Source organism: Lagopus muta, chromosome 1, assembly GCF_023343835.1.
Source record: "Lagopus muta isolate bLagMut1 chromosome 1, bLagMut1 primary, whole genome shotgun sequence".
Taxonomy (NCBI): Eukaryota; Metazoa; Chordata; class Aves; order Galliformes; family Phasianidae; genus Lagopus; species Lagopus muta.
Genome location: NC_064433.1, coordinates 72,026,452 through 72,038,180, shown reverse-complemented (window position 1 = coordinate 72,038,180; position 11,729 = coordinate 72,026,452).

Sequence of the window (11,729 nt, the reverse complement as noted above, 5' to 3'; positions counted from 1 at the left end):
GTTGATATAACAGAAGTTACTGTAATTGAGTGTTACATCTGGCTTAGCTGAGATTTCTGGATATGGTGATAGCTTGCAGTCAGATTTTGTAGTAGTTCAGCAGGGATCGAACACAAAGATTTCCAGCAATGCAGAGCTAATAGTGGCCTCATTTGGCAGAGGAAGGAGTAGATGTATTCCTATATAACCTCTAAGTCATTTTGATAGAAATCTCAAACTCTGCATGCTGTATAAGCACAGACACAAACAAATCTTACGAGGCCTTCTGAACCTCCATAGCACATCTAACAAAAGGAAAGAATATTGCAGAAAAGAATGTGGAAACTCACCACTCCTATTCCAGCTGAGACTATTAGGATTTTCTCTGGGATTCCTGTTTACTCATTTCCCAGCAGTGCTTAGATATTAATTATTTCATGGCAGTGTTCGAAACTCTTTTTTTTCCCCAAGGGGCTGCATTCAGAAGCAGTTCCTGGCTGAACTGCTTCTGAAATCTATATATGCCAAACAAAGACTGCTCAAAGATCTGGCAGTGTAGAAGTAAGCTTGTTCCGTATGAAAAATCACAGCATATGCAAGTAGACTGGGAGAAGATAATGTCTATATCCACCTCAACCTGCTTTTGAAACATTACACTTTTATTTCATCCATTTTACCAGTAGGTGAAGATACAATATCACATAGAACCATCACAGCTAGTGGAAATCATTTATTGGGTTTTAAGTCTGCATGCTATTTTAAAAGTTTCTGGGAGAAAGAAGAAAACTCATTGTAAGGTAGATCTGTTCCTACTAAAGAATTCTTCAAGAATGGAACATTCAAAGTAATTCTTATAGAACAGGGTTTTAAAAAAAAAAAAGGGGGGGGGGGGGGGGGGGGGGAAAGAGCATACCAGTTTGTAAAAAAAGCAATCAGTTAGAACATACGTTAATCACACTTTCACACGAGGATGTAACAAGACAGTCACATTTATATTTTCCATTTAGCTGTTACAGCCTTGGGGAAAAGTTGTATCAGTTATAAGATGGAAATGAAGTTTCAATAAACATATGTAACTTTAGGAAAGAGGCTGGTTTGCTTCAGCACTAAATTTATAATGATTAATACTTCTGCTATTTTTTTTTAAATATTTAGAGGACACAAGCTGCTGTTTTCCCACTGTACATTAGTACTGACTCAGCAAGTGGCTGTGTGAGGTGTACATTTTCGAATGTGTCAACCAAAAACAGAGCCTACTGTAATTGCAGTTAAACTCTGAAGTCAAAGTAAAATGGGAAGAGACACACAGTCAGATATGCTTATGCATTAAATGTCAGGTTTTTTATAAGATTTTGATATTTAATTGCACATTATAAACACCTGTTTATTTTCTTGCTTGTCACTTCTGTGTGTTTCTAGGTTTATTTTATTCTGGGAGAAATCACCGAACCTCTCAGGGGATGCTTTCTAAGTGCAGACATGCAGTTTACAGATGTATCATCTAGTTTTTTAGATATATACATGTATCTTGATAGGTCATGCTTCATATGTGAATTGTATAAAGTAAAAGTTAAAGTTCATTTAAAGTAAAATCTGAAGTTCATTTAAAATGTATTCACTGAGAGAAAAAAGGGAAGAGGAAACTTCCTCTGGTACACACTGGTTGGTGTGGTAAATGCCTCCCTACCACAAGATGCAGTCCCAGACATGAGGTTTCTTAACCCCTTGCCAGACTTTTCTCCCTGATCAGATCATTCCTGAGTCTTCTCCTTCCATACACATTTTTCATCTTGAATTGTCAGTTGCTTATATCTTTCCCAAACCAGTTTACCCTGGGATGAACCCCCTTTGCCTTTTTTCTACCAGAAGTAGATGTCTTCTTTGGCTTTTTTTTTTTTTTTTTTTTTTTTTTTTTTTTTTTTTTTAAAAAACAAAGCTCGTGAATGCATTTCTCTACTCTGAATTCACCTACTTCCCTTATGTTTCAACTGTTGCATCCATGTAGCATTTGCATGTAGATATGTGTAAAGGTCCCTACATCTCTTGACATGAGTAATAACATCAAATAATGCTAAAAAGTTTCATGGGACAAATCAAGTAAATGATGTAAGTATGTCTACTATAACAAGCCAAAATCTAGAAATAAAAGAATATACTAAAATTAAGGGAAAAAAATCAACACAACAACCATCCATGCATGCACCAACATCAACAATAACAACAAAACTGAAAAGAGAAAGGAGAATGAATGTAGCCTAGACTGTAATGTACTCAGTACCAAATCACAAATCTATTGAGCAACCTGTGAATTTATCTCAGGTCGTCAAACGCAGAATTTTGAATCAACATAAACACTGTCCATCAGTTATTTACCTAGCAGAGGCTCTTCTTTGTATACTCTACACACATATGAAGTACATGTTAAGCATTTTTTCTATCACATATGAATTGTCACTTATCAGGCTATGTGTTTATATGTATATGAATAAACACATTCCCTTTATTTTACTCAGTGATTCCATAAATTCCCGGTGTAGTCTTTAGTCCCATATCCAGATCTATCAGTGATAAGTGGACTTCTCAAAAAGATTGAGCTTTTACCCAGCAAGAGACAGCTTAAAATGCTGAATACAGCTTTTTTTTCTTTAGCCAAACCACAAAACCCTTTCTCAAGAAGGAATGACCTCATATCTTTACTAACACAAGCAAAACTGAATGAGCTCACACACTAGCAGGCATAAACACATACACACACTAACATACAAATATATCCAACCAAATAACCATGCAAAAGTTAACAGTTTTAGGACATGGACTTCCAAGAAAAGTGAATAAGTATGGATCTTGGAATTTAAATTCTTTTCTAAGAGTGATGCCTGTTGATGGTTCTTCATAAGCCTTGAAAACTGTACAGGTAATTACATAAATAATTTGCAGACTTTAAATGTTTTCTTTTTCCTTCTCTTTTTGAACCTAACACACAAATGAAGAAAACAGACATATTTTTCACTTCTTTGGGTTACTTGGAGGGGGAAAGTAGCATGACATTTTCTTTATAAATACCCCAGTAGGATAGATTATGCAGAAAAGATGTAGAACAAGAAAGACTAAAGCTGTGTAGAGAGGCTTCAGAACAGGATTTAATACATCAGCATGGAAATGAAATACTAAGGATGTAAGGCAAAAGCAACCTGAGTTCTGCATATTCTTGAATGTGTGTTTACACTCTTCTGAACAACCTCACAGTTCTGATTGTCCTTCTTTGAAAATTGTATATTAGAAAAAACCACAAGAGAATTATTTGAATTAAGAAAAGGCTTGCACACGAAGAGAAACAAAATAGACTATAACTTCCCTGCTGAAAAAAGAGATGACAGAAGAGAAATGTAACATGATCAACAGAATAATGAAGAAGACGAGGAAAAATGGTTGCTCACTATTTCTCATAACATAAAGAATTTGGGATAATTCTGTTTCTTTCGCATCAAAAACAAACAAAAGGAAGAATTTTTTCAAGCTACACAATAACATAAGTGTGGAATTCTTCCACACGATACCATGGAATCTAGCAATGTAACCAGAGTCAGAAAAGAATAAATTCATTGTGGATATTCCAAGTAATGTTAGAAATGCATCTGCTAGTCATTCATGAATTCAGTGACTATCAAGTGACTAGAAATCATCCACTTTATATTAGTCTGTGCATCTGCTATTTGTCTCTGCCACAGATAATTCAACAGACATTGATTCTGACCTAATATGGTTATTCTTTATTCCTTCTTAAGCCATTAGATATCAAGGGCTGAAGAAGTGCAGGTCCTATGTAATAACACCCACAGACAGACTACTATTACATTTTCCTTTCATATTCACTGTTATGTAATATTCTTAAATTGATAAAAAGTCTGACTTACCTTATTCATTAAGATGAATTAGTAAAAGAGTTCCTAACATACAATCTGGGGTCATTTTTCCTCTGATTTCCATATTGCTCCATAGTTTCCTTGCTTTCGATACATGCACTTTTTAATTTATCATATGGGCTATTTGCTGGCTTAATACTGAGCATATGCTCATTGATTTTATAGCTGTATCATCATTAAAATTTGGCTTTTTTTAATGAAATCAAGAAATATACAGTAAAGATTGATTCAGGGCACTTCACGACCTTAGTGTTCAGTATAGAAGCTAATAATGCCTAAGGCACTGAAAGTTTTTTCCACGTAGTTCTGCAGTGTCTCCTTAATCCTGACATAGGTGTCAGTATCCTTAATATTTCAGTTACTGTTGTTCTTGGTTCTGCACCAGAAAAGCTCAGCAGTCTCAGCTGAAGCCCTTGGGTAGCCCTTGTGAAGTCGGTTTGGCTTTTTGTACCTCTTGAGTGCTTTGTTTTCTCATAGGTCTAGAGCACAAATCTGGCTTTCTTCACACTTTATGTTCCACTTCTCTGGACTACTTTTTAAAGTATGTGTTTTGTAGCAGTTGTATCTTTATTATTCAGTAAGTATCAAGTTGAAGAAACCAAATTCATGACAACTTATTCAGGATGTTAGCCCAAGTCTCATGAGATGAAAAGTCAGCCAGGGTATAACTAAAAGGGCACTGTCCCAAATTTGTTATTTATTAATAACAAACTCTACTGCAGTTTTCTTAGGATTGCCACAAATTTCCAAGGATCAACATTATTTCTGGATTGCAGACTATTTAAGCAAGAATTTTATATGAAAACTCAGAGAGAGAGGTGATAATTTTCAAATTGTGCTTTCTGAAGTTCAAAGTAAATCATTCTCCTCTTTATATTCTTCTCCCTTGTATTGTTATTTGCAATGTTTGTTAAGTTTTCTGCCAGCCTGTATGCAGCAGTAGCTGCTTACATTTTAAACATGTCACACTCCCAACATGTTGGGAAGTATCACAGCCCAGTATAATATTTGGCTTTCGAATTTTTGTTTTGCAACAGGAGGACCAACAGACTAGATCAGCAAAAGCAACTTCAGTTATTAGAGTTTGGACATGAACTTGGCATGCTTATGCCAGATAAATACAAGTGCCTCTTTTCATGCTCTTAATGGAATCATTAATTATGTCAACAGCTCAAACGATACATCTCCGAACACTTTATATTACTTTGCAAACAGGTAGGCACATAGAAGTCTTAGAAAAAGTATTCTTACATTCTAAATTAATAAATTCTAATCATAAATAGATTTCTGGTTGCAGGGCTTAAATAGGTATTTTCTCTCATCCTCTTATTCTGAAATACTGAGACTGAAGTCTCAGTGCTTGAGGAAAAAAATTAAACTGAACAATATATTTACGTGCCTTGTCATAAACTAAATTAAGTTTTTGGCCCTGAAAATTTCCAGTGCTTTGGGTTAAGAAGGAAACAGTCTCAATAAACTTTTTTTTTTAAGCTAAGCATTTTACAGCACAAGGCCCTTGCTTTTTTTCCCATAATTACTAAATAATTTGTTTTAATTATATTTATATATATAATTATATATATTTTATATAGTTATATTTAATTATATAATCAATATATAATCAAGTTGATAGTGCTGTGAATAATAATTAAATTATTTATCTATCTTGATTTAGGTATGCATATCTTCTTTTTAAAAAAATAACTGCCAGTATATAAATGAGATTTTACATTTGACAAATAAAACCAAATTTCGGTTTTTAAAATCAAAAGTAATCTGGAGAAAACTGTTTCTAATCACAAAGCTAGAAAAATGATCTCAATGCTTTATACTGTAGTACACATAGGGAGAAAGAAAACTTCTGAAGCCAAGGAAGGACCAACATTGAGACTGTATTCTTATTAGTCTTTCACACAAAATATATGATCAAATGCTTTATTCCAGCAAGGTCATCTCCACATTTCTTCAGTAAATAGCCACATATTGCCTTTTTACTTCACTGAAAGAGGGCTTTTGTTTGTTTTGTGGTGTCATAAAAAGAATTTAAAAAATAGTAATAAAGGCCAATAAAGCAAAATAAGACAGAGAAAATAAGTACATCAAAATTAAGACATTTTGTTACAGGTATTGCATGTTTATCACCAAGCACTGTATTCACCTCTTATTACAACAACATAAAACTTCTTTAAAAGAGACTGGGGGGAAAATATCACTATTTCTTCTCATAGCAGTGTTTATGGCACTCTATATGTAGAGTTTTGTTGCTCAAAGACATGATCATATGATTTATAAAGTGCTTCCAGCAATACACTGGAAATAGTGGCAGAAGCACAAAAAAGCTTTGGTTATGTCCTTTGGCCAACGTTCTTAGGGAACCTTACAGTACAGACGATAAGGTAAACAATCAACATTAGCTGATATTTGAGAAAATTTGTTGCAGGTCAATTTGAGCTGTCTGGTCTGGCTCTTCCGAGCAACTTTGAAAACTCAGTGTCTTCCACATGAATTACTATGAAAGTAGTACAAAACTGAAGAGGTTTCTACAGTTGATATTGTAGCAGAGAGGTATAACTAATCTGTACTCAAAAATAAATAAACCAGGGTAGAAACATCTGGGAAAGAAAGTAAAAAGCAAACGTAGAAAGGAAAACTTATTACTTATTCATTTGTCTTACTCAAGTAAGGCAATGATAAAGGAGAATGACATATCTATGGAAATTATAAATAAATAAATGAATAAGGAGAGAGAAAAACAAAGAAAAAAAACATATTCTTTATATCAGGATATAAGATCAGGAATGTGAAAACTGAAAATATGTTAAGTAGCAACACAACTAAGTTGATTGAAGTACCTCATAAAAATCAAATTATACAAGCATAATTACATACATACAAACTTTGCACTTGCCAAAATTTCCTATATGAATGGTGTCAAAGAAGACATAAAAAAATCATAATACTGTTTTAATTATGCTGTACATAGTTAAGTTCAAGTAATTACACAACTCATACTTGACAACATTCCCACTCTCTTTTTCCCTTCAAATAAAGAGGAATGCCTTTTGCAATAACCAAAAAAATCAAAAAGTACTTCTCATTTATACTACTTGCAGCTGTCCCTAATTTGAACTTATCTTCTTCTGTCGACTAATGCAGCTCTCAGTTGAGTTTCCTACCTCTTTCCTAACTACGTCCCCAAACTGCTCCTCTATGCACACCTCATAAACTGCTTAGATTGTCTATTCAGCAACATCCTTTATAAATTCCATGTTGACTGGGCATTATGTTTCATTATGTTTCATTATGTTTCTCACCTAGCTATTTAGAGCCTTATCGAGATGGTCTTTTCTCTTTTCTTCCCTTTCTTTGGGCTTTCTATTGTGCTCCTTCATTGGAGCTGTCATTGAGGTTCAACACAGCAAAGTGCAAGGTTTTGCACTTGGGCTGGAGGAATCCCAGGCATTGGTACAGACTGGAAGAAGCAGTCCTTGAGAGTAGCCCTGAAGAGAAGAACCTGAGGGTCCTGATGGATGAAAAACTTAACATGAGCCAGCAGTGTGCTCTTGTGGCTCAGAAGGCCCATGGTATCCTGGGCTCCATCAGAAGAGGGATGGCCAGCAGGGACAGGGATTGTCCCTCACTACTCTGCCCTTGTGAGGCTCCATCTGGAGTATGTGTCCAGGTCTGAAGCCTATAAACAGGCGGGGAGTAACTCCCTGAAAGGATAGATAACAGCAGGACAAGGGGAAATGATTTTAAGTTGAAGGAGGGAAGATTTAGGTTGGATGTCAGAACTTCTGTTCTTTACTGTGAGAGTGGTGAGGTGCTGAGAACAGGCTGCCCAGAGAGGTTGTGGATGCCCCGTCCCTGGAAGAGTTCAAGGCCAGATTGGATGGGGCCCTGGGCAGCCTGGTCTAGTATTGAATGTGGAGGTTGGTGACCCTGCATGTGGCGGGGGGGTTGGAGATTCATAATCCTTCCAACCTGGGCCATTCTGTGATTCTGAAGCTTTCCACTATGATTATTGTGCAATCTCATTACTAGAAGACCTACGAGTCTGAAATATGGATCAAGACCTGCACTATGAGGCAGACACAGACACAGAATCTTTTCTCATTCTCAAACTATCTGCAGGTTAATGATGCATGAAATTTCCTCCATATCGTTCTATCTTACATTCTGATTGTTACTTGGATAAGCTTGAGTTAAAGCTAAACAAGAAAGATAATTATTTCTCCTTGTTGATAACAGTCTTACCAAGTATTCCTTCGCATCCACGATAATGAGTTTTGATTTTATTTATTTACTTATTTAAACTTTTGGGGGGGCATTTTGATGTTTCCAACATTTGGCTTATACTCAAATATTTTCCTCTTTCAACAGCTCCAAAGTGTAGCCTAACTACAAAAACTTTCACCTGGATTTTTCACTCCTACTTCTTAAACCTCATCCACTACAAGCTGCTCTCCACCTGGTCTTCCCAAAGAATTACCCAAATCATCCTCTTTGCTAGTTATTTCAGTCATATAATTTATACCATATGTGACCTTCTGATTGCTCCCCGCTTCTTCCCTAAAATGAAAACAAATAACAGAAAGAAGGAGAGAAAACATCTTTTATCTCTCCTTTTAAATTTCATAATGGCTGAACTGCAGCTTGCCTGGCTTTTCATTTCTTGCTGTATTGTCACCTCCACTGTACTAGCGCTGCCAGCTTTTCTTGCTTGTTCATCCAACCTATTCCCCATCCCTCTGTTTTCTCTCCATATGCCATTAAGACACTTCCTTACATAACTTTAAATTCAACTTGAAACTTTACTTCTGTCTTGATGTCCAGCAGTTTCTGACTTTAAGGCAGTGGACTGGACTTATGTAAAACTAACTCAAATAGATTTGTGATTTACTGGTCCTGTATTTCTTCTCTGCCTTCTTGATTGTTTAATACCCCTGTTGCAACTTGTATTTCAATTGGTTTGTGAAGTAGAAGCTCTCTGCATCACAGGTACTATAGCAGCAAACACAGCAGAACCCCTGTGCTCATTTGTAGGCTGTAGATACTATCTATTCTGCAAATGCTCCATAGAACTTACACAGAATCTTAGAGGATCAAATGCTGCTCAGAGCAAAATTTAGTGAGGCGATCTAAGTCATGTTTCTTGTGTTTATGGAAAAAGACCATAAAATTTAACAATGACAGTGTTTTGTGCAGTCTTGCATGCACATTTTTCCACTTTTTTCAGTAAATACATTTTCAGACATAGCAAGTAAACAACTTACACAAGCTCAGGCCTGAAGTTGAGCACCTGCAACTCAAATAGGATCATCATTGTTTGAGCAGGGATTAAATAATTTAGTACAAATTGGCTTTCCTATAGGTGTTGACAAGAACATCATCACTACTTACTAATGAGTACACGTTTCCAGAGAACTGCACAGACTGCTCATGTGTCCCTCAAAAACTAAGTATTTCACAAACAAGCACCTGGAGAACTTGATTAAAAGACACCTGCTGGGAGTCAGTTTGCAGGACAGATTGCATAGTATGCAGATGGCCTTCCCAGCATAGGTTGTTGATATTTCTGATATCTGGAGTCACTGAAATAACATTCATTTCCTTTCCTTCCCCACTCCAACCCAGCCTTTTATGCTGACTGCAAAGTGGTTGATTTCATGCAAGGAGTTTATGAGTGTATCTTCAAAGAAATGGCTGAGGGAGAATCTGACACAGCCTGACAGTGACTGTGACCTCATAAATGATGAGTCCAACAGACCCTGCCTTTGTGACAGGACAGCAGCTGTTATCATGAGTTACATTTTGGCATGATATTACAAAAATTGTGATATTTGGTGAAAGCAGGATAAAGGCATCTTGTGAGGCAATACGTGATAAACAACATCTGATAAGTCTCATCACCTGTTGCACAATTTTCTCCTATTCATGCCTGTGGGTTTCATGGCTTGTTAAAGAAAAGCTATACAGATTTAATCAGATCTGACATACCTCTTCTGGGTCTTTCCATGCAGGTGAGATCCTTCAGATCCCCCATTCATTTGCTCTACTTGTTGTCATGTGAGGTATTTGTAGGAGTTTCAAGGTTGTGTTTTCAAAGATAGAAAAGAATAAATCAAGGAAAATCCGTCTGCTCTGTGTGCTTGTGAAGAATTTCTGCTATGACTAAGGTCTGAGAAGTCTTGCTGGAAAAGACTGCAGTAGCCAGATGCCCAATGACTTAACTCATGATAGGAAGGCTAGGAGACTTTTATAGATGTGTGAATGCATCATTTCAAAATAGATGCACTATTCAGAGTCAGAAGAAAGAAGCTCGCCACACTTTCTAGAAAGCAGCCACAGTCAGACCCCTTCTGGTTACTTCAGCCATGCTTGTTATATTGCAGGAGCATACCTCATTTGAGAGGGTACAGTTGGCTGGACAGAAAGCTCAGTGCATGTCCTGTCACAGAACAACAATGAGAAAATGAAACCAACGCCACTTAAAGATTTTGTTTCAAATCTGGTAGTCTTCCAAGCATTTAAGAAAGCTAAATATTTCCAATGAAATAGGTATCAAATACTTGCTGCTATTCTGACTTGCAGGTTGAAATGATGACTACAGCCTCCTTTTGTCAAGGTTCTGTATTACAACCTTAGATTTCAGTCCTGTCAGCATAACAACATACAAATTCTTCCCTGAGATGTCCTCAGTCTGTACCAAGTATAGCTTCCTTTGTTAGTACATATGCCATGATTATAGAGGCCACTCTTGAGTTAAATGAGCTGCTCTCAAAAAACTAAGGTGTGTCGTTCCTTCATTTGTCAGCTCAGGAACCTGCATAAAACTGAGGTCATCTTAAGGGCTCAAAAGGTGGAGTTACATCAGTAAGGGCAGCAGAACCCAGGATGTTTGACTGTCAATGTCTAGTCCTGGTGAGAGCCAAAATTCCAACTTCTTTTTTATTTTTAGCAGAAAATTAGACTTCATCATCTCAGCTTACTGAAGTTAATATTGCTTTATCAACTTCTTGTAACCTTTGCACAGCCACTAAAACTGTTTGGCAGAATAAAGTAATCAGTATTTCTAAGAAATACAGGTATATCTTTTAGACCACACAGGAGAACACCAGTGATCAGTCAGACAAAACACAGAGTATAATTTCTGGTTTAAAATGAGTTGAAACCCAGAGATGGATAGAGAAATTAGTCTCAGCACAAGACAAGATTTTAGAATGATATAAGAAGCAGATTAATCACCATCTAACTCAAATAACAGCTAATATATAAGTTTTATATTTCACTTTTTTTTTTTTTAATTTCTTCAAGTTAATTGAATTTAGTATTTGATAAGCTAATAAATTTAGAACCTTAACCTGTAAGGGTTAACTGTAGATCCTCTGAAAATGTTCTCTCTCACATCTCCTGCTTTCTAATCTGACATCATGGGCAGCTCTACGGGCTCCATTTTACTGTGCATGATCTGTTCAAAGCAAGGTGGTCATTCCACCATGTTTATTACAGTCTGGACTTGACATCCTACAGGATATTATGTCTTTAAAAACAAACACAGTGCAAAATTTGGAAAAGGACTAGCTATTCCGACCACCATTCAAATAAAGTGAATGAAGAGAATCAGTTTAGCTTCAGTGACAAGATTCCATGACTTCTGGGAAGAGTTGAAAGTTGCAGTTTGATGAATTGGAATTAGGGAAATGAAATGAATGTGGGATTAAATGTTGACTAATATTTTTCTTGTGCAGGAGCAAAGAAACTATCAAAGAAAGTTTGAGTCAAAGCAGACAATGCACACAAAAGTTACAGTCATTTGTATATTTT